A 23,915-nucleotide genomic window follows, 5' to 3' on the forward strand; every position below is an offset into this window, starting at 1 on the left:
GTTTGAACATACTAAAAAAGTCAGATCTGGCGATCGAAATCAGTACTACAGTGAGCTTATTAAGGCAATGATGCTAAAATCTATACTCCAGAATGATGTGACATGAAAATACAATATGGGAGGCCTTCACATTTTAGGAAGCTGTTATTGGTGTTCGTAAACGGATTCTTTTTAGTAGTGATAATTCTATCTTAATATTGCAATGTAAAGGTAGATAATATTAAATTTGAAACGAGTCAACATTTGAAATGTGAATAGCAATAGCTTATTTCATTTTTCACATATTTCATCCTTCTAGCGCTCATGTTTTGACCTAAATTTGTCTGAAATTTACTTCATTTTATAGCGCAGCTCAGTGCTTAAATAATGAGTGCTGGTTCCCAAAGTGCTTCTGAGAAGCCCGTGAGTGATGCAATTAAATGTCGGCATGCTAGAGGCCTCGTTTGCAAGCCCATTGGATCACTGTTGTGTCACCTTTGTTTACGCACTGGCAGGTAAAATCAACCTGCGTGACTTTTCATGACCTTGTAAATATGGGCTGCTTTCACACATTACTCTGCGTGAAAGGGGCATTCCATGGGTGTTGCCGAGGCTGTTCCCACGCAATATCCATGGAATTTTGTACATTCCTCGATTTACAAAGGTTTGTAAAGCGGGGAATGCATCAGAATCCTAAGCCTCCCCAGGGGAGGCGTAGGAGTAGCGCAATTAGGAGAAATACTTTTATTTCACCTCATTTTCCTCTTTCTAATGCAGCACACTTAGAAAGAGGAAAATGCTATCAATTATTGTTTGTGTGCCTTCCTGCACAAAAACAACCCTCCCCGTAATGCAGACACCCTTGCAACATGACGCATGACAGCCAATTGTGCGCCGTCACAGGGGAAAGCACACAGATGCGTTGGATTGTTGTTAATACAACGCATCCCTGTGCTTTGCAAAATGATACCGCTTAGCGCAGCAAAATGGCTTGTGTCACCGCGCTGCATAATCTTTTTGCAAATAAGGCCCTGGATACTTCAGCTGCGTAGTCTTAACTCCACCTCCTCCTCAATTCATCCCCAGACAATCCTCCCCTTTTACCTCAATTTTGCAGAATCCTGCTTACTCCTGTGGTAACCGTTTTCTGTCTTTTTCTTCCTCCTTCTTTCCTGGCTTTTTTCCGTCTCTTGCTATCTGATGAAAAAAGCATACATGCCAGTCCCCTGCAACCACTGGCTCAAGTTAAGCACTACGCGAAATTAACAAAGAAGGGAGGTAGAGTAAACGAAGTAGGATTCTTACTCCACAAGCTAACATGTATAAACAAAAGGAATCCTACCAAAGGGGATGTGTTTCCCAAGAGATATGGGAGCACTCAGTGTTTGTTAAAATACCCCTCACACACCAAAAGGCCCCTTGGTGTCATGCTTCATCATCGGGGTCTTCGCACCCCTCTAACGGGATGCGGCGTGCTACATGAGGTACTGTCCATTATCACGACAGAGGTTACCTCACACTTCACTTCTTTTAATAGTGCCAGCCCGAGGTCTTGAATACATTTTTCTTTTTTACCTACGAGCCAGGTACTTTTTAATCAGTCACTATCTACCACCACTCACATTAATTGCTTTATCACGTGCACCACACACACCACACATAGCCATTTATCAGTGCTCCCGCGTAGTCGTAGGTCGTAGCACGCCGCATCCCGTTAGAGGGGTGCGAAGACCCCGATGATGAAGCATGACACCAAGGGGCCTTTTGGTGTGTGAGGGGTATTTTAACAAACACTGAGTGCTCCCATTTCTCTTGGGAAACACATCCCCTTTGGTAGGATTCAAGTTAAGCACTGGCACTGCTACACTGCTGGTGGCAGAAGTGTGTTTTACATATATCCAACCGAAACACAATACAAGTACAAAAGCAATTCATGTAAGGAAAATAACATAAACTAAGCAAACACAAAGAGAGTTGTAGACCATACTAGGGATAGTTATAAATAAGTCAGATAAAATAAAGGAAGAAGAGGTAAGTTTTCCTGAAAAAGAGAAGATCTGCATTTGGTCTGATTGAAGATGATCATAGGGAAATTCAATTTCAATACTGCCTTTATCTAGGTTTTTTTTTAGAGAAATAGCTAGTAAAGTAAAGTCCACATTTGTAAAGCGCACAATCCCCCGTAAGGGTCTCTAGGCGCTGGGGGCTGTCGGGAAGATTAAGCGAGCTATTGCCCAGAGTCACATGGTGCTGGGCTAACCTGCCGCCGGAGCCGGGGATCGAACCGTGGTCCCCAGATTCCAGCGTCAGTCGCCCTGGCCGCGGCGCCACACCTCTCCCCTTGTCATGCTGCATTGCTTTAGGCTGAGTTGCTCTACTTAGATTTAGTGTTAGGGAGTGACAGGGCGGTATGCCAAATATTCTGTTTTCATGCGTGTCTTGTTGACCTGCGTTTATTATAGTGCTCTGTGGCTCTGAACCATTAACAATGTCCTGTGTTGTTTGGCTAGCCTACTTTTCTCTGCGTGGCCATCTTTCCCATTGGTTCCTGCCCCACTATTTCAGCTTTAGTTGTCTCTATTTCTCTTAATTAATGGCCCTTTAGTTCTTAAGTCTAGGACGCTGTCAATTTACATTCAGAGTTTCTATGTTCATTACAGTTGTTGTGCCCCTTTCTCTGGCACATTTTTAATTTTCTTTCTTGGTAGGTCCCCTTTATTTATAATTATTGGGAGTGCAGAAGACTACTTTGTATATAGATGGGTGAGCATTTTGTGTCACCTCAGCCTGGAGAGCTCAATTGCTTGGTGTACTTTGTTTTGCTCATATGTGAGCGAGTACCCCTCGGGAATACCACACTCCAGCGTTACTCCTGAAAATTGTCCAAAACTAATTTTAGTGCTCTTAGTTGACCATTTATAAATTACTTCAACTACTTTAAAGCTTCACCCTAAGTGGGATGGGTATGCCCGGAAATGGGTCCCTTATTTACAGTGCCATTGGTTTCAAGCTAGTCTGGCTGATGAAGGGTAATACCCAGAAACCGATTCCAGGATGCTTGTTTCCGGTTCAGGGAGGACCTGGCTTGGCAGTTCGGTCTGGACTGTTCCCATGAGGCATAGGGTCAAGACTGATTTGCATATGGATGGGTCTAAACTGGGGTGGCATGGTGAGCAAAAAGAACGATGGATTTAACACAGATCTTTTGACTGGGGGAGAATTTATGATTTATTCAGCATTCTGTCCATCATTTGTTTGCGTAGCACTTTTCACCCTTTAGTGGGATGGGTATGCCCAGACGTGGGTCCTTTGCTCACTGTGCCACTGGTTTCAAGCTAGCCTGGCTGATGAAAGGTACCTAGCTTGGCAGTTCGGTTTGGACTGTTCCCTTGAAGCACAGGGTCAAGACTGATTTGCTTATGGCTGGGTGAGTGTTGGCTTTCCAGCTTATTCATTGCTGTAATTATTTGGAATGTGATTATTCATGATGACATATTAGAATGTTGGGTTCTGAGCTTTAGTCAGTGTGGAGCTTGGGACTGAGCTTAAAGGTGACATCTCCTGGTGGGGTTTACTTGAATTCTTCTTATTCTTATTATGTAAATATTTATGAATTACCACCGTGTACCATCTTACTCAATAAATACCCCTTTATTACAAGAACCTGATCATCATTTACTCACTACAGATTTGGCGACGATTTGGGCACCCCAGCTTTATACTCAATTGGACTTTTGAACTTTAAGGTAAAGAATTTTATGATTATTCTAAGTATTTATGAGCATACTGGCACGCTAAAGAACCCCACCAGTGACCATTCGGCATTAATGGTCGTCCTCATCCTGACCTGCCAGTCCCTGCTTTCTAAGTCCTTCATTTCAAACTAAGGCAACAATTGTTTTTTAGGCCTGCAGTGTTTCATCCTACATGCCTGCTGTCTTCCATTCTGCTGCCATGAATTAAGTATTATTTTACTTTCACCTGTTCTTCAATGTTCTGATTCCCGGTTTCATCTTTTCGGCGTTGCTCTTGACAGCTTCAACCCTTATCGGCATTATTGACCCTGCTTCAACCGCATTATCTTTATTCAAGCGTCTGGGATTTAAACTTTTATGGACTTATGGCTATTTCTACATTATATATATGTATTTACCACTTGCCTCTCCGTCTTGGCAATGAAACTGTCACATTTTGATTCAAATGAGGCTCGTTTTGACACTATGTGCGTTCATTCAGCGTGTGCCGCCATTTTATTTAGGCACTTCCTCAACTCAACTCATGCTCCACGTTTCCATTATGGGGTCTTCCGTACATACTTATCTGACCGGCCTTCATCAATTTCAGCGTTTCTTTTTCTCTCAATAATCTGAATTAATTTCAAGGTCTTAGGCGTACCCCATTTTCTTCAAAAATGGAAATAAAATTGAGGGAGTGCATCGGTTGATTTTACTATTGCAATGCAGGTACTGTTTCTAATTATTTTAAGTTCAACATTGTAACTTCTACAATGCCACGCATGTTTCCTTTTTTCGGTGACATGTACACCATTTATTTATATTTGGGCAAGTTCAGAATTTGATATATTTACAGAGTTATGTTCCTTCTCTTAGTTCATTTATAATTATTTTTCGCCTTAGTTTTTAAATGTGAATCCCCTGCGCTGATTCGCACAACCTTTTACATCCTTTAATTCATTCCAATGCACATTGACAACGGTGACAACTTTATTTATTTTATTTTATTATGTTCCACCTACTATTGACAATGGTGATCACTTTATTTATGTTACTTTATTGTTTTTCTATCAATTATCACATATTAGGTGAGAATTCTCTCACCAGTTTATGTTTTAAGTATATTTGATGTATGGTATGCTGTTATTTTATGTGCACTATATGATATGCTTTTTATATTTTATATACAATATTGCTTTAGGTTACAGCAGGAATAATTATCAATTTATTTACGTTAATTGTTCTCGATTTAATGCTTGATTATAATTTCATTTTATTTTTCAATGCCCTGTGTGATGGTACGAGCTGCTTTTCCATAATATAATTGATTTATGCAGTGGATATAAATTATTACCATAATTTTTTAGTTAAGTTAAATAGTTTTTTAATGTTAAATGACTGATCTAATATCAACGTTATTATATATTTCGCAGTTCTGCTATATAAGTTATTTTAATGAATGATTTCATAATTATGAACGTACATTTTATACATTCACAGGTTTCGAATGTTATATGCTGACATCACCCTTTAAGGCTCAGTACTGCTTATCTATTATTCAAGAACTCTATTATTGTTATTATTTTTACTTTTGTGCACATGTTTTATTATCCTAAACATTTTCTTGTGCGTAGACGTACGTTACATGAAATTTAGTAATTGTTATATTATTACTCATATGTTTTAAATGTTCGTTGCATTTAACATTCTTAATTGATTATTATGCCAGATGTTCACTGCCTTTAAAGGTTTGATTCATAATTAACTATTCATACTGGCAACTGAGGACTTCCTCTGTTTGTGCTCCTGTTAGGTATTAATTTTCAGCTTTATCTTAATATTACTGGAGTTCCTATTGTTTTCTCCTGTGGAGCACTTCTTTGTTGTTATATATATTTTATTATGTGGTTCTACCTTTCACTTCTTTGTTTGTTAGTTCACAATTTCTCCGGTCTGGCCAATTGGTGTATTTTGCAATACTTTCAACATTTAGGTTATGTGTCCATCTTTGTATTATCTTTTTCTTTTTGTCCTTTACAGAGAGGATGTGTTCTCTTTCTTATTTTCCTTCTTTTTATCCCTACACCTTGATTTTCTTCAATTGACTTTTGACTTATTCCCTCCTTTTATGTCACCTTCCTTCATTACTTCTCTTGACTCTTCTCAGTTTAAATCTTTTTTCAGTTATCACCTTTTGTGTTCAATTGTTCTTATATTCATGTTCTCCCTTCTTCATATACATACTTGTCCCTCTTCTATTTTTCCTTCATATGTTCATTGTTATTATTTGTTATGCAATATGTAGGGGACCCCCTCTGAAAGACAGTAACGGTCAGGGAGAAGAGAGAAAATGGTAACAAAACACAAAATGATCTCCCTCCAGACCTCAAATAACTATACACATGAGTTAATCCGAATGTAAAGTGTGGGTAATCAAAATAACGTGTGCATCAATAAGCAAAATACTCCAACAATTACAAAACTGTATGCTTTTATTTCATTTCTTTTATCAAAAATGTTTTCATCGTCATATCTTTTTTTAGCTTTTTCTGTTATACCAACAGCATAAATTACGTAAGTTCATCAATAATCATATAGAAAAAAGACAATAATTATAACATACAATATAAACCCAGGTAGAGAAATACAAACCAGATTCACACACCACCATTCAAACCATACTCACACACACCCAGACAGACTACTACATTCATAACATATCTGGGGGACTCGACTACAGAGTGACATAGTATTTAAAGTGACCAAGTGCAACAACTGCATATAGGAGGTTATTATCAAGGCAGTGGTCTACGCGTTTCGGTGGCTGGAAGACGATGGGGTGCCACCTTCTTCAGGACCTGCCAGATACAAGAGTCACTCCAACCGGGAATAAAATACCACCTGAAGAATATAAAAACAAATAGGAATATAACCCACAGCAGAAAGACCAATAACATTACCATTGCTTGGACCGGTTTCCACAATAATAAATATTGTGTTACTAAATTGCTGTGACGTTGTGGACTAGAGACACACCCCCTACGGGATACATCACTATCATATCATAACAATCACATAAAAAAATAACATAAAACACAACCTAGCAAGCCCCTACCTACTTAGGGCTAACGTTAGGTTATACAAGCACACCCAGTGTATACACATACCATCACCAATGAATCGTGTAAAACATGCAGCAAACATCAAGTGTGTACTGAACATCACCAATTGACCACTGTTTGTCAGTGTACCTCAAAACAGATCTAATCCTTCTGAGATACTTACTCTGGTTCCACTATTTTTTTTGTTTAAATATCCTTTACTAGGGGTATAGGAGAAGTAAAACATGAATAGTACAATACATATAGCATTACATCTCAAAGATGTCTGTCAGGTATACGGGGCCTAGCACCCAACGCTCTGGTTTACTTTCTTCATACATCATGACTATATTTGCCATCACAAACGTTTCAAACCATGTTTGCGTAACAAGGATATAAATTCCGAAATAAACATCAAGGGAAGAAGGGGAGGGTAGGGAACAGGGGACATAAAGGGGAAATCAGGAAGGGGTGGAGAGGGTCAGCTGATGCTGGAGTAAAATGTTTGCGTCTTCGTGTGGGTGGGACATCATGGGGATCGTGAGTGTCACTCAGAAGTGTCTAACGAAGTGGGCATGGCCTGGGGGGGTGAGAGCTCGTCTGTCACTACAGACATCGGGCATGGGGGGGAGAACGTGCTGGTGGGGGTGCCATCTGATGCGACCTCATGGAGTATGTACAAGGGGTGCATCGTCGGTATTGTCCGGACGGACGACTCCTGCCGTGGTTTGTGTGAGAAGGTATTCCCTGTGAAAAGAGATGAGCATTGTGTCCCAGAATTGCGCAATCGGGAACTGACGGAGGCCTGCCGTTTCCTCGTTATGGAGGGCGGTGCTTTCCGCCTTTGCCCAGGTGTCTAGGGATGCGTGCCAGTGTTCTGGTAGTGGCGGGGTAGCCCTCTTCCAGTGTTTCGTGAGCAATCTTTTTGCTGTGAGGAGGGCAAGGTCCCAGAATCGAGAGGGGGCTTTGTTTAGTGATGTCCGCTTATACAGGCCAAGTAAGCATGCCTCCCACGTGTGCGGGATCGTCATGCCCGTGCATTTGTCTAGTGTTGTCAGTATCGCCCCCCAATATGTCTGAATCCGTGGGCACTGCCAAAGCATGTGTAGTAAATCTGCCTCTTCCAGCGCACATCTCGGGCATGTGGCCGCCGCTCCCGGGAAGTAGCGGTTAATCTTACTGGGTGAGAGGTAAGCTCTATGCAGTATGTAGAACTGTATTAGTTTAAAACGCGCGTTCCGTGGCACGTGTCTGGGGCCTAACAGGATCATTTTCCACTCCTTATCCGTCCATTCCCTCCCTCTGTCAGTGGCCCAGTGGTCGCGAAGTGGTTGCAGCGATTGCTGTGTGTGCGACAGCAGTGCCTGGTGTAGCCAGTGCACTACATGTGTGCCATCCCCCATGACATGCAGGCTCTGTATCAATTGGTGCGTCGGAAGTTCCTCCGTGATGTTGCCCCACCGCTGTGTGTACGCTAAAAGTATTGAGGCGTGCTGTAAAAATTGACCCGCCGGGAGACCTGTGTCCGCCGCTAGCGCTGCAAATGGTATCAGGACACCATCAGCGTATAGGTCTGCCATAGTGTCTACCCCTGTGCGCGTCCATGGTTCTAGCGCTGTTTCCGTGACCACAGAGGTGGACTTGGGGGTGCCCAGGAGTGGTAGCGCCGGGGCGTATGGCTTGGTCGCCCTCGTGAGCAACGTATCAACACGGCGACGTGTAACTGAGTGGATTTCCTCGGGCTTGTCAGGGGGTGGAATGTTGTATGTATCTGCGTGGGGGAGTATATGTCCGTGTTCGTAGCAGTGTCTCCCAGGTGGTTGCCTGCCAACCAGGCGGTGACCCATTGTAGCTGGGCCGCCAGATAATAAAGTTCAAGGTTCGGTACCGCGAGGCCCCCCTCATCGACTGGGGCATATAGTTTCCGGAGGGCTACTCTAGGCCGTCCTGTGTTCCATATCAGGTCTCTGACCATTGAGGCCAGTTCCCTAAAGGTGCGCGCCTGTACGTACACCGGTAGGTTGGCGAAATAATATAAGAGTCTGGGGAGTACAATCATTTTTGTCAGTGTCACTCTACTCGGGACATTGAGTGGTAGGGATTTCCAAAAGGTGATCTGGGATTTTATAGACGTGATGGCACGTGTCAGGTTTCCATTTAGAACATCTTGTGGTGTCCTGTGGATGTGCACTCCTAGGTATTTGAACGTTGTGTGGTGCCATGGCAGCTGTTCCCCATTGATCGTGACTCCGGGGTCAGGAAGGTCAGGGTTGAACGAGTATGCACCCGACTTGGCCCAGTTAACCTTGAGGCCTGACATGGTCTCGAAGGATTGAAAGATCTCCGAGAGGCGTCGGGGTATGTGGGTGAGGTCCCTGATGTATAAAAGGAGATCGTCCGCATATAGCGAGACTGCGTGTATGCCGTCCGCGAGCGGGATCCCCCAGTGTGTGCCCTCTGCGCGCAGCAGTGCAGCTAGGGGTTCAATGGCTAATGAGAACAGCAGCGGGGATAGCGGGCAGCCCTGCCTGGTGCCGCGTTGCACTCTAATGGCGTCCGAAAGTAGCCCGCCCGTGCGGACTCGCACCACTGGGCGCCTATATAGTAATCCCACCAGCTCAATAAAGTCATCCCCGAGATCGAATCTGCGCAGCACTGCCAGCAAATAAGGCCATTCGAGCGAATCGAATGCCTTCTCCAGGTCCAATACTAGACAACCCGAGCTGGGCCAATCTTGTATCGCATACTGTTGTACTCTGAATAATCTACGGATATTTTGGGAGGTGCATCTGGAGGGTACAAAGCCGTTCTGGTCATTGTGTATTAAGCCGGGTACCAGCCCTGCCAGTCGCCGGGCTAGAGTCGAGGCAAGGATCTTGTAATTAGTGTTAAGCAACGCTAGGGGCCTATATGAGCCGAGTTGTGTTTCATCTCTGCCTGGCTTCAGGAGGGACACCAATGTTGCTTCATTCATGGACTGGGGTAGGGCTAAGTCGTCCAGTGCCGCGGCAAACACCCTCAGGAGCTCTGGAGTTAGGATGTCAGAGCACGCTTTATAGTACTCCGCTGGCATCCCGTCAGGGCCAGGCGCCTTGCCGTTCCAAAGGGCAGAGATGGCGTCGCGGAGTTCCTCGGCGATCAACGGCGACCCCAGGTCCTCACGTTGATCATCTGTCAGGGTAGGCAGCACGATGTCTGCCAAGTACGTGGCTATTGCCGATGGTGCGGCTAGCAGTCGGGACTTGTACAGCGCGCTGTAATGAGCCACGAAGGCCTCGTGTATCTGCGCCTGTGTGTATACCACCGGGCCTGCCAGTGATTGCACCGCTGCCACCGGCGTGACACGCTGTTCGCGTTGGATCAGCCACACCAACAACTTGCCCGGCTTATCGCCAGAGTGGTGAGTGCGGGCTGCGTGGGCCTTGTAATTGATATTCTTTAAGCTGTCAATCAGAGTAGCATGCTCTGCCCGCGCTTGTATTAACTCCGCGGTGGGGCCAGCTGTCGCAGTCTGCTCCAGCCGTAGCAGGTCAGATTCAACGCGTCTGAGATCCGCCTCCAAGCGTCGCCGGGAGTGTGCCTGAGTGCCCAGACATTGTCCCCTGAGGACCACCTTGAAGGCGTCCCATTCAATCTGAGGTGTGGATGCCGAGCCTGTGTTATCTTCAAAGTATTGTGCCGTCTGTGTGCTGATGGAACCCCTGAACGTGGCGTCCAGTAGGAGATCTGGTTGTAACCGCCATGTGGGTATTGGTGGTCGAGGGCGATCCCACTGCAGGTCTAGGAGGTGTGGGTTGTGGTCGGAATGTGTGCGTCCCATATAGCATGTGTCCGTGACAATGGGCAAGAGTTCACTAGAGACCATGAAGCGATCAAGGCGGACATGCAGGGTGTGTGCCCCCGAGTAATGTGAGTAGACCCTGGAGTTTGGATTGCGAGAGCGCCATGCATCTTGCAAGCCCCATTGTGTGGACCACGCCTGTAGCGCCTTCGTGGTGGCCTGTGCATGTGAGTTGGGTAATGAAGGATGAGAGCGGTCAAGTGCCAAGTCTAGCGAACTATTGTAGTCCCCGCCAATGACCCAAGGGACCCCGTGCCAGGGGGCTAGTGTGCGTGATAAGATTGTGAGAAAATCCGCTAACCCCGTGTTAGGCGCATAAATGGAAGCAATTACCATCTGGTTGCCATCTAATTTACCGTGGATAGCCACGTATCTGCCCTCGGGGTCTATATGTACATCTTGTGTGGTCCAAGGGATGCCCGGCCTGACCCATACCAGCGCACCCCGGGCGTATGAGGAGAACCCTGTAGCATAAAGTTGTCCACGCCACCTGCGCCGTAGCGTAGCAATTTCAGTGTTGTTAAGATGGGTTTCTTGCAGGAGGGCAATTTGAATGTGGTGGCTTTTGAGGTAAGAGTATATTTGGTAGCGTCTGGACGGTGTATGTATACCTCTCACATTCCACGTGCATATCTTAAAGGGGAACATTATAGCAATTGAACCAAACTTCCCGTCCGTCTCTACCACCACCCCTCAATACATGCCCACATATCATCATGAAATCAGTCCCCGCCACCCCACAAACATTTGACGTGGCGCTCCAGTGCTCTATGACCATGGGAGGGGGGAAAAACATGGCTATCGAAACCGTAAACCATTGAACAGTATGAACTTGCAAAATACCAAAAGGTCGGATGCAAAACGTGCTCCCGTCCATACTCTCTAGGAGAGCAACAATGTTCAAGTCTAAGGGGGTGGTTGTGCTACATGCACAGGATCAGATGGATTATGTCAAAGTGTTTGTGAAGTGAAGGCTTATTGCCTTCCCGGGGGGAGCGGTTCAGTCAATGCCGCCCTCGTATCGGACGATCCCATCACATACATTGTAAGATGCCATACATTACGTGTTCCAGTCGGGCCACCCTCAGGCTGGGCAGAGTGTCTCCGCAGCTGTGCTTCGTCCAGTGTGGGTTCTCATCGCTAGTGCTGGGAGTCATGGCCATCGGCGAGACCCTCGGTGGATGTGTCCCAAGGGCGTAGTGCAGGAGACGAGGGGGCTTGTCCGCCACTGCACTCAGGGTTCATCGTAGTCGTGGTGTCGTTGGCACTCCGTAATGGTCACTTGTATACATTTCCGTGGGGAGTTGTATCCGGCGCCTGCTTAGCTGATGTAGTCTGCCGTTTGGGGGGTGACATCAGGTCGGACATCCGATGTCGGGGAATCAGGCACTCCATAGATTGCTTCGTCGTCGCTCTGAAGGCCTTGTGTGCCGCCGCTCGCCACCTCACTCTGTGCAGGGGAGCCGCTGAGTTCCATGACGAGGCGGAGGGCGTCTCACTGCTCTTGTCGTCTGGCATCCGCAGGAGGGGAGGGCCGGGTCGCCACATGTGAGTTCGGTTGAGAATTCCGGCGGGGCAGTCGTCGCCGTCTATGATTGCCGGGATGTCGCCGCGGCGCAGGGCCTGCCGCCGTTTTGGGTTCTGTGTCGACCCCGCTGTCTAGCCAGTTTTCCACTTCCATGGGGTCTGTGAAGAAATGGGTCCGTTCACCCGCCACTACTCTCAGCTTCGCAGGAAAAAGAAGGGAGTATTGAAGACCCACCTGTCTCAGTTGCTTCTTCACTGCGAGGAAATCATGCCTCTGTCGCTGGACCTGTATAGTATAGTCCGGAAAGAACATCACCGTTGCATTCTCTATGCGGACCTCCTGGAGCTTGCGGGTCTCTCGGAGTATGGCGTCTCTGTCGCGATAGTTTTTTATGCGGATTAGCATGGGCCTTGGGTTGGAGCCCGTCGTCAGAGGTTTGGTGGGGACCCTGTGCGCCCGCTCAATCACGAAGTGTGGGGAGAGCGATCCTTCCGGCAGGAGGTCTCGTAGCCATTGTTCCATGTGGACTTCTGGGGACCTCCCTTCCCATTTCTCCGGAACCCCGACCAGGTGCACGTTGTTCCTCCGGGTCCTGCCTTCCGCGTCCTCAGCCCTGTCCTCCAAGAACTCCACCCTGTTCAGCAAGTCCTGGATGTGTTTATGCGACTGGTCCGCACGGGGTTGAAGTGTCTGCATCGCGTCTTCCAAGGTGGTGGTGCGTTCCGCAAGCTTTTTGTGATCCGCTCTCAGGTGCGTGAGATCGATGACTACGCTGTCGATTTTGGTGGCGAGGGAGGTGCGAGTTAGGCTCAACGACTCCTCCAGTCTCTCCATTGCTGCCAGCATAGTGTCCAGTTTGGCCGCCATCTGGTCCGAGTCGGTGTGCTTCCCGGTTTTATCCATCTTGGCCTTCTGGTTAGCGCTGTTGGAGGCAGTCCTCGTTTTGGGCCCGTTAGACATCTGCGTCACTCCCTCGGGCTCGGCCAGGCAGGCCACGTCGTCCTCGGGATGTCGGGTCGTGCAGTCCGCAGTCCAACCGCTGGGCAGGCATGCGCTGTATAACGCGCGTGGACCTCTCGGCGACACTACTCCCGGCTGTGGTCCGCGGCGTCTCGCGCTTGGCGGGTCAGTGTGGTCTGGCCAGTGTGTGGCGGAAAGCGAGCGTGTGGCTCGGTGCGGAGGGTTAATCACTGATGCAGGCCACGGGGGATCTCAGTGGCACACCCCAGGCGCACGTGGGCACGCAGTCACTTCTGGGGTGAAGCCGGGGGTGATGCCACAGTCTTACTGGCACTCGTCGCCACAGGGGCTCGCCCCACGGGTCTTGTCGCCAGGCCTTCGTGTTGTCCCCGCTGCACTGTCGGCGTTTACCCTACGAGGGAGTGAGGCAGCCGGGCTGCAGTGCATCCACGCAGCCGGTGGGTCGGACCGCGTCAGCCGCCGCTTGATCACGCGTGGTAGGGTGGCGTCGCTCCACTCCGTGAGGCTGTATCGCTGGCGTGGTGCCCTGGCGAACAGCAGGTCGCTGGTGTAGCTACTGTGGAGAGCGGGATGGATTCGCGCCTCTCCTGGTGTTTTGCGGCCTTCGCGTCTGCTGGGCTATGCTCCGGGCCTGTGCCCTCGGCTGAAGCCGCGGTCTGTCCTGCGCGTCTCCCCAGGCAGGGAGCGAGGAAGGCGGCAGCAGCCCGGCGAGTGCTCCGGTGCGTCACAGGTGTGCCGATTGCGCTCAAAGTCATGCCAGCAGGCCGGCGGCGATGTCCGGTGGTGGCGCTGGTGAGTTTCGCCGACCGCAGGCGGCGATTGCGCGGATAAATGCCCCGGGAAGGCAGGCCTGGCACGGAGCTTCACTCCAAGGCGGCCATTCCCGTTGCGTGCGTAGCCACGCCCCCCTGGTTCCACTATAGTGTGAGATATTACAGATAGTTTTTGTATAGGCTGGCTAAGGATCTGCCACTCCTCAACCTGTAATCACAAGATTAGGCTCCCAAATCCTGTAAGGGAGGAATACACATAAGGCAGATATATACATATATATCTCTTAAAGAAGTCACAAGAGAGCCCTCCCCTACATATCTCAAAACAGATTTTATCACCAGTCTTCTTATAATTATGGAGTATCATATCTCTTAAAGATACTCTTGTAATAAGGCTCCCCTTATCCAAATTTCCATAGTTTTATTTAAGGAGACATTCTCTTCCCCAAGGTAACTACCATATATATTCACTCTACAAAAAGAGAGTGTGGAAACGCAGTCCTAAGATTCTGCCCCTGCGAACAAGGAGGACATATCACAAACCCCAATCCTATCAGATACCTGTGGAGGCCTCCACATAATATTCAGATATTGGAGTGCCATTCAGCACAAAAGAGGTACCTTAGAACAAGGTCAGTCACGTTGCGAGTTCATTTTATAAAATACTGGTGCACAGAATAGCCAATATTCTCAAGTCTTCACAAGATGATGACACTGAAAAAGTAGTGGGCATAGTATGACTTCCCAGTTTAATTACTAAACTGGCCCTCGCCCAACTATCTATCATAAAACCAAGAAACTACCATACTGCAAAACTACCTTCTAGGGCATGGATTGTATCTTCCAAGATTATCAGTTTATGCAGCGTGTCTTTTTTGTAATAATAATTATCCACCTTTAACTGTGAACAAAATATAAAGAGACATGTCATCACTAGATATTCAGAAATATTGTTTTGGTTTGAAATTGCAAAATGTATAAAAAGGGAAGATGTGTAGTGTTGGCTTTCCAGCTTATTCATTGCTGTCATAATTTGGAATGTGATTATTCATGATGACATATTAGAATGTTGAGTTCTGAGCTCTAGTCAGTTGGGAGCTTGGGGCTGAGCTGAAAGGTGACAGCTCCTGGTGTGGTTTACGTGAATTCATCTTATTTTTACTATCTAAATATTTATAAATCACAACCTTGCACCATCTTACTCAATACATACCTCTTATTATAAGAACCTAGGTGAACTTGATCATCATTTACTCACTACACTGGGTCTAAACTGGGCTGGCATGGTGAGCAAAAGAACAATGGATTTAACCCAAATCTTTTGACTGGGGGTGAATGTATGATTTATTCAGCATTTAGTCCATCATTTGTTTGCGTAGCACTTTTCAGCCTAAGTGGGATAGGTATACCCAGACGTGGGTCCCTTGCTCACTGTGCCACTGGTTTCAAGCTAGCCTGGCTGATTGTATTGTATTGTACTTCAGATTTATAAAGCGCGCTGTAACCCTACGGGCATCCTGGCGCTGATGAAGGGTAATACCCAGAAACCGGTCCCAGGATGCATATTTCTGGTCCAGGGTGGACCTGGCTTGGCAGTTCGGTTTGGACTGTCCCCATGAGGCTCAGGGTCAAGACTGATTTGCATATGTCTGAGTCTAAACTGGAGTGGCATGGTGTGCAAAAGAACGATGGATTTAACACAGATCGTTTGACTGGGGGTGAATGTATGCTTTATTCTGCTTTCTGTCCATCATTTGTTTGCTTAGCACTTTTCACCCTAAGGGGGATGGGTATGCCCAGACGTGGGTCCCTTGCTCACTGTGCTACTGGTTCAAGCTAGCCTGGCTGATGAAGGCTAATACCCCGAAACCGCTCCCAGGATGCTTATTTCTGGTCCAGGGTGGACCTGGCTTGGCAGTTCGGTCTGGACTGTTCCCATGAGGCACAGGGTCCAGACTGATTTGCATATAGGTGGGACTAAAATGGTGTGGCATGGTGAGCAAAAGATCAAAAGATTTAACCCAGATCTTTTGACTGGGGGTGAATGTATGATGTATGCATCATTCCATCCATCATTTGTTCGCGTAGCATTTCACATAATGGCATCTGTACCAAGAGAACTGAGCAGACTTTTGAAGATAATGGTGGAATTCAATGTATAAGGGGGAATAACCATCAGTAATTCTCCTTCATCTGCAGTTAAATCACCATCTACCTGAGGCAAAATAAGTGATTCAATTGCATGGTACAACCCCAACTGGCAACTGTGCACTGTAGTAAAACCTGCCGCTTCGTTACACCCACCACCTCCCCAAAAAATTTCATCCAGTGTCAGGCAGATTTTTAAAGATCATTTGGAAGGAATTCTCTGAGTCTCCACGTGCTTTTCTTATCAGTGGTTAGTATCACTGGTCCTTTAAGACTAGTCAGCATTTAGCCTGTCCAATGATAATGATTAACCATTGTTGTGATACATAAAACAATAATCATGACCATGTTACTGGCCACCAATGTTAGTAGGGTGTCATATTCATGGCATTTTTGTAAGTACTTTGATTTCTGTAATTTGTACTTCAATGAAATGGAAATGTGTTTTCTTTTCTTTTATGAAGTCTACTCACCAAGTCTCTATTGTTGTAAAATCTGTCAGAATTAGAGGAGAAAAGAGGAAGTAGCAAAAACTCTAAGTCATACATAATCGTAGGTGGCCATTACACATTTGAGAGGCTAGCAGTCATATGCAGTTTGATATACAGTTGACCTCTCACATCAAGGGAACTCTTCTGATACTTTGAAGCAGGAAAGGCACTAGCTCAATGGGAATCACCAAGATTCGAGTTTTTGTTCGCAAAGGTAGAGGATTAGATTTGCAGAGAAAACCAATAGGAAAGCGATCCACTGTTTCAATGCAGGGAGAGCAAAAGAGTGACCCCCAGTTCTACTGTTCTTTATCCCAGGGTTCTTAGGGAATTTGTCAGAAGTTTTTATAGGAGCCTAATAGGAGTGTAGAATCTGAATAAAGACTGAAGATTAGTTGATTGCTTGAGGGACTTTGAGATATATAGAGATGGACAAGAGACACTGAATAACTCAGTTAACATCATTTTGAATAATTTGCAAACCACTTAATTATATAAGTTGGACAAAGAAGGTACAGAGAGTGGCAATATCTGATGCAAGATAGAATTAGAGTTTGAACCACTGCTCAACTGCAGTGGCTGGATAGTTCCAGGATGGAAAGGAATAATCTTGAGCAGTACTCATAATTAGAGGAAGGAGAAGGTGGTATCCAGAGTAATTTAACCAGAAACAAGAAGACATTAATCAAAAATCTATCCATGAGTATGAGTACAAGCCACAGAAACAAGTGGTACCTAATTCAATCGGCCATACAAATAACAACCAAGCTAAGAGAGGGCCTGCCAAGATCCAAACCCTCATTGTGTCATAGCATCTGGCAGTTACAAGGGGGTCATAGCAGGGGCTGTAGGGTTGTCACAAAGTGCCTTTTCCAGGTTCTTTCACCGGATAATTGACATTTTCATAAGCAAGATCAACCAGTATATCTTGTTCCACAATAACCCCTAATCATTGCAGCAAATTAAACTCATGTTGTACAGTGTAGCACAGTTCCCCAATGTAATTAACTGTGTAGATGGCACACATATTGCTATATGACCCCCCGCAACAACTGAATACATCTACAGGAAGAGGAAAAACTCACACTCACTTAATGTGCAGGTAGTGTGTGATGCCTTCTGTATCATAACAGACCTTGTGGTCAGATTTCCAGGGGGCAGCCATGACTCCTTTATGTTCACCTACAGTGGAATCCACAACTGACTGGCACAGGGTGAATGTATACATTGACCAGTTTAGTATGTGTCATGTGACCTAATGATTTTACTTCTCATGCTCTTATGGTAACAATGCATATGCCTAGGCTGTGGGGTTTTAGGTTTAAACCTATAATAACTGATAAAACCCCACTGAAAGAAATATAGCCCTCACCGGTGAAAACATATAAACACTGAAAAAACACCTGGACAACCACAAACTAAGGGCCATTCAAAGAAAGGAAAAAGAGAGTGAAAGAGTCATTTTTTTCTTCCAGAAGGGGTCAATACAATGTAACTTTGTTATACAAGCTAGCAGAAAGAAAGACTGGCTAACATTATTCTGCTTGAGTTTTGTTCTTTAGGGATGCCACTAAAATATTGTTTCTTCTTCCTTTTACTTTTTCAGTTTTGTGGCCTTTGGTCTAAAGATGCAGGGTTTAGTTTCATGTTTTAGGTCTAGTTTAATTATTTGATAAACCATAGAGAATCAGGAAATATCAAACTCATATTTGATATTTTAGCTGTATTTGATTCTTTCACTGATAGGTAAAATGGCTGGTTTTATAAACATCTTTCCTAATATGTGTCATCACATTTACCCACAGAATGGGTAAAAACCCTTAATACATCAGACCATAGTTTCTAGTGGGTCAGTATTGATAATAGGTTAATTGCCAACAACTCATGCTTTAAACATTCAATGCAATGTATAGTGACAAGTATATATATCACCAAGCATCTGGGACAGTTGTGAAAACATGACACCAGACTTTTGGAAAACATGGAACTTGTAATGCTCTGCAAAAAAGGTTCTTTCCAAGTTCAACAAAGATTGGAGTAATATTGTTTGTATTTGCAGTGATTCAGCTACGTATATAAAAAAGTTGTGTGATGACCTGCCAAAATTGGTACCCGAGCTGAAGTGATTCCCTGTAGTAGAACCTTGCCACTTGTTAGATGGTATGCTGAAAGCATCTTTACAATCTTAAGAGTTAATGAGGGATGCTATTGACTTTTTAGTCCATTCTGGTGCACTGTTTTCTTATGCACAGGAACTAAAAGGCAAGTAATTATCATTTTGTGCTTTATGTGGCATCAAAGAAAGAGTCATCCCAACTGTGCCCCTTAGCTGATGGTTCTCAGCCCAATGGGCTATGAATGCTGAGAGGGCCTTTTCACAGAAGTTTACATTGGAAGGAAAGAGCGAGCGCACATGACCCAAAGACTCACTGAAGAAGTATTGTATGGTGTACTACAATAAGATTAATTTGCAAAAATCTATTTGTTCCTCACATACACTATAAGTACACTGTCTATATACCATGTTCTATCAGTGCAGAAAGCAATCAATAATAAAAGTAAAACATTCCATAAACATCGGAAAAACACTTTTTCTGTTGTTTTTAGTGGCGCGAAAATGTGTAACCACTGATAACAACTGTTTTTTAAGATATTGAAAACACTGAAAAAACCCCACCAGAATTTACAAAAAATAGAAACTGAAAACAGGAAAGCCTACATATGCCTTATGGCCCTGGCTCCTCACACCGAACCTGACTCCGAGGGCATGAAGTGAGAGGAAATACAATCGGGCCCACAGGACAATGTGATATATCATTGAGTGGACCTTTGGAACCTTGAAGTCCTGATTCAGCTGCCTTCATAAAACCAATGGAGCACTGTTGTACAGGCCAGACACATGCTGCAAAATCATCACAACTTTTTCCATACTTTGCAATGTTGCTATGAGGAAGGGCCTACACAACACCCCATAGAGCCAGATACCGACTTTCATGATGAATTGCCACTACTACAGGTGCAGCAGGAGGTCACTCTGCAGCAGAGGGACGTGCACGATGCACACAAATCACAAATAGCCATACCTGAGGTAAGAGAAATTAGATTTTCAAATAATGAGACACAACACATACGTTAGTGTTTGGTGCACAACTGAGTGACCACTTTTTATTCAGGTGGCTACCACATCAACAGAAGCCAGGAGCAACTGCATCCTTGTGGATTACATAATGTGAACAAAAGATGAACAAAGTAATGAGTGTGCTGGATGGAGAAATGCAACTCATCCCACTGAGTTACTTAGGAGTCACTTCTTGTGTCCTCTTGGGTTTGATGCTTTATAAGCAGCGGTAGGTCGTGGCACTGATGTTGGGTCTGTTTCTGAGGGATTGCGGAATGAAGGCCTGGTTGCGCATGGCTCCTGGACCATAAGCTACTTATGCTGGAGACCTTTACACTCTCAGGTGGGGCGCGGATGTTGGGGATGCACAGGTTGTGCGTCTCGATGTACTCCAAAGCACTTATGACCTGCACCAGCCCACGGGAGACATCCTTGCAGCAGTGCACCATGTCAATCTGTATGTTAACTCTACGCCTTGCCAGGCTCATAGTTGCAGCTGCTAGCCAGTTGATTGACCTGTTGAAGGTGTCAAATCAGTCCAGGTACTGCCTCTGCCACTGCTGCTGCACACAGTACTCCCGCTCTAATGCTGCTAACCTGTGCTCCTGCCCCCTTTCGATCTTCTGCATGGACTTTGTCAAGAGTACCAGCTGCCTACCCACTGCACATATTTTTTGCTTTGCTGATGCTGTGTGCTGAGGATGGATGTCTCCAGACCATTAAACATGGGTGGTGTACTGGACATGTTGGACACAGTCTCAGTGTGCCTTTGCAGTGTCATGGACTCTGCTGTGGTGGTCCCCCTGTCATGTGACTGTCCCAATCCCTCTCCTCAAAATCAGGAAGTGGGGAGAAGGTGGCTTTCTTGCCAGCTGGTGTTGGTGTGATGGGCTGAAGGGATGCTGGTGCTGTGGGCTTAGGGACATTCTCTCTGTCTGTAGCCTTTTTAACTGCCACAGGACATGACACATCCGGGTTGTGATCTGTGGAAATGCATGCATATAGTTAACATGAATAAATGGCATATGTTTGGCCACAATATTGTTGTGAGTCTGCTGTATTTGTTTGTGACATGGTTGTGCTGTTCACATATGTTTGACTTGGTCATCAGCGCTCAGTATCAAATGCTAATGATATGCACTACAACTTCCATGATGCATTGCCTGGGTGGGCCAAGCACCTTCAATCGGTTTTACATGCTGTGATGTATGATATGTGTATTGGGTAACATTATGTTATGGATGGTACACAAAGGGAAGATGCGTTACCCTGGCTAGTGCCTGCTGAGATGGAGGTGTCGATGTCCGTGACTCCTGCAACACGCTCTGGTTAGAAAGGTCCCCTCAATTAGCATCTCCATGGGAGTCAGAAGTGAGTGTTATGAGGGTCCTCCACCCGTCCCACATGCCTCTGCCTTCCTGCTGGCCTGCTTATCCTTGGAACGGGACTGCAGGTCCTACCACCTCTTTCTGAACTCCAGGATGGTCATCTGCATCTCTCCCGTGACTCAGGGGTCCTCCCTGCCACCAGAAGGTGTGTTTGACCTCTGGCCGGTGGCCAAACCCTATATTTATCCTCTACCTGGGCTCTGAGATCATCAGCCTGCTTTCAGGGAGATTTTGGCCTCCGTTTCCAAAGTTGCGATTTCCTAATAGCGAATGCAAATCCGTAAGAATCGCTATTAGGGAATCGCAATTTATGTACATTCCAATTTGCGGATCCCAAATAGCAATTTTTATCGATTGGCTATTCAGGAATCGCAATTTTGAATTTCGTGCATATGGGCCTCTGTTCCTGAGGCTATAGTTCCTTGTGGGCAGATCTATGCGCTCTCTGATAAATAAAATTAATATTTACTACATTATTTGGAAAACTACCTTGCCAATGGGATGCCCCAGCAGCATTCCAGTTTTTCCTTAGTGATGTGTTCCATGACTGCCTAGATATGTTTGTTATATTCTATACTGATGACATATTGATATATTTGGACAATCAAATCACCTAGGAAAGATACCTATCTATTGATTTAAATGCTATGCTTCAAAAATGGATATTCTGTCAGTTGAGTAAATGTGATTTTAATGTAACCCAGGTAAAGATTTGGGTGGCATGCTTTCATCAGCAGTACATCAAATGGCAGAACAACAGATCCAAGCTGTGGTTGAATGGGCCAAGCCTAAAACTGTATGAGATGCCCAATGTTTTCTGGGCTTTGCAAACTTCTGTTGCAGGTTTAAATTCAATTTTCTCAAGTTGTGTCATCAATTTCTCAATTGCTGCAATACAAAGTACCTTTTATATGGTCAGAAGAAGCAAATCAGGCTTTTAATCAGCTGAAGAAGGCCGTCACCTCAGCTCCTGTTTTAGCTCACTCAAAAGCAGAACTACCCATCATTGTGGATGCTTATTTTGTTGTAATACTTTATTCAATATATACATATATCATAAAATTACAAACAAATTACACATAAAAACAGATAATTAATATTGTATTCATTTCAATTCATAAGATAAAAAGATAAAAATTTAAAACAGCCATTTATACAAAAAACAGTCATAAAGTGCATATACAGTGAAGGGTTTTATATAACAGATTAGCTGCAATAGTCTAACTTTTGTCAGAGATTAACAACCTTGTGCGTACAAGCCATGCACTTGCTAAATACTTAGCTACCCTGCATACAAGGAACAGAGATGCAGTATCCAATGAGAAAATACGCAGGGCAATCCTAAAGTCTCTCACTCCCAGCTCCCTACACACAGGTTTTAACCATCTTGTTCTAGATCTTTTGTATGCTATGCAAGCGAACAAGAAGTGTAGAAGGGATTCACTCGTGCATGGACACCCAGGGCAAGAATGCTGATGAGCCCTCATTCCTTTCCAACCTTCCGTAAATTTATTAAGAGGGAGTATCCCATATCTCATTTTCAGGAATAGGGACCCATCTCTTGGGATTTGGATAAAGTCTAGGAAGGGTTCCAGCATCTTAGTGGGTTTATGTTCCATAAAATGGCTAGTTAGAACCCCCCACTTTGTGCTTTTTAATTCCTCCGCTTGCACCCGCTCCTAGTATATTCTTTTGATAATTTGCTTATGGGGAGGGGACTGGGAGGTCCAGCATTTTCCCATACCCAAATCCAAGACTAGTTGTCTCAGTTTGTTTAGCCACTGGATCTTATTCGCACTATTCAAAGTGATCAGCATGTCCAACACCAAGGCGTAATTTGCCAGTTCTGGCGTCCTTCTAAGGCGCACTCAGAACAGCAATGGTCGGAGGCGCACTATATCTGCAATTGAATGTTTACCCATGTCTTCAAAAAGGGGTTTTAAGGGAGTCGAGATCGGAAGGGCAACTAGATCCCTCATAAACTTATTCTCCGCTCTTACCAGGTCCAGGGTGTTCTCACCGCCCCACAGCTCTGAACCATAGACGGCTGAGGCCAAGGCCTTACCGTCATAAACTGTCAAAGCTGGGGCTTCCGGCCTACTGACGGAGAAGCGCTGGTTTCTCAGAATAACCCCAGAGACTCTCTTGAGGTTTAGTAGCATTTTGGCCACATGGGAGTCCCATTTCATTCTGTTGTTAATCCCGACCCCCAAGTAGTCAAACTCCTCCACCACCTCTAGCGGGGACCCGTTAAGGTTGATATTTATTCTCCTAGCTTTTTTGGTTGTAGATAACACCATCAGTGTGGTTTTGGAGGTGTTGACAGTGAGCCCCCGCTCATCACAAAACAGACTAAATCTGTCTATTAGCCTCTGGAGACCGGAGGGGGTTTTAGACAACAATAGGGTGTCGTCTGCAAAGGGGAGAGGAGGTGTTTTCTCACCCGCCAGGACTGGGGCATCCACAGGCTCTTCCCTCAAATGGTTTACCACCCCATTAATAAAATGTCGGAGCCATCACACATCCCTGGCAGACCCCCCTCTGCACAGGCACCTTCCCCGTTATTTGGCCTTGGGCGCCCCACCTGATTCTGGTGTAGTTTCCCTGGTGGAGCTTTACAATAAACTCCAAAAGATAGCTTGGGAATCCCATGTCCAGCAGCACCTTCCAGAGTTTATCTCGAGGGACCAGGTCAAATGCAGTTTTCAAGTCTATGAAGGCCAAATATAGACTACCCTTCGCAACTGACACCAATTTCCAATATATAGCACAGAACCTGAAGACCTGGTCCATTGTTCCCACATTTTGCCTAAAACCAGCCTGAAAGTGGGTA

Source organism: Lissotriton helveticus, chromosome 5_1, assembly GCF_964261635.1.
Source record: "Lissotriton helveticus chromosome 5_1, aLisHel1.1, whole genome shotgun sequence".
Taxonomy (NCBI): domain Eukaryota; kingdom Metazoa; phylum Chordata; class Amphibia; order Caudata; family Salamandridae; genus Lissotriton; species Lissotriton helveticus.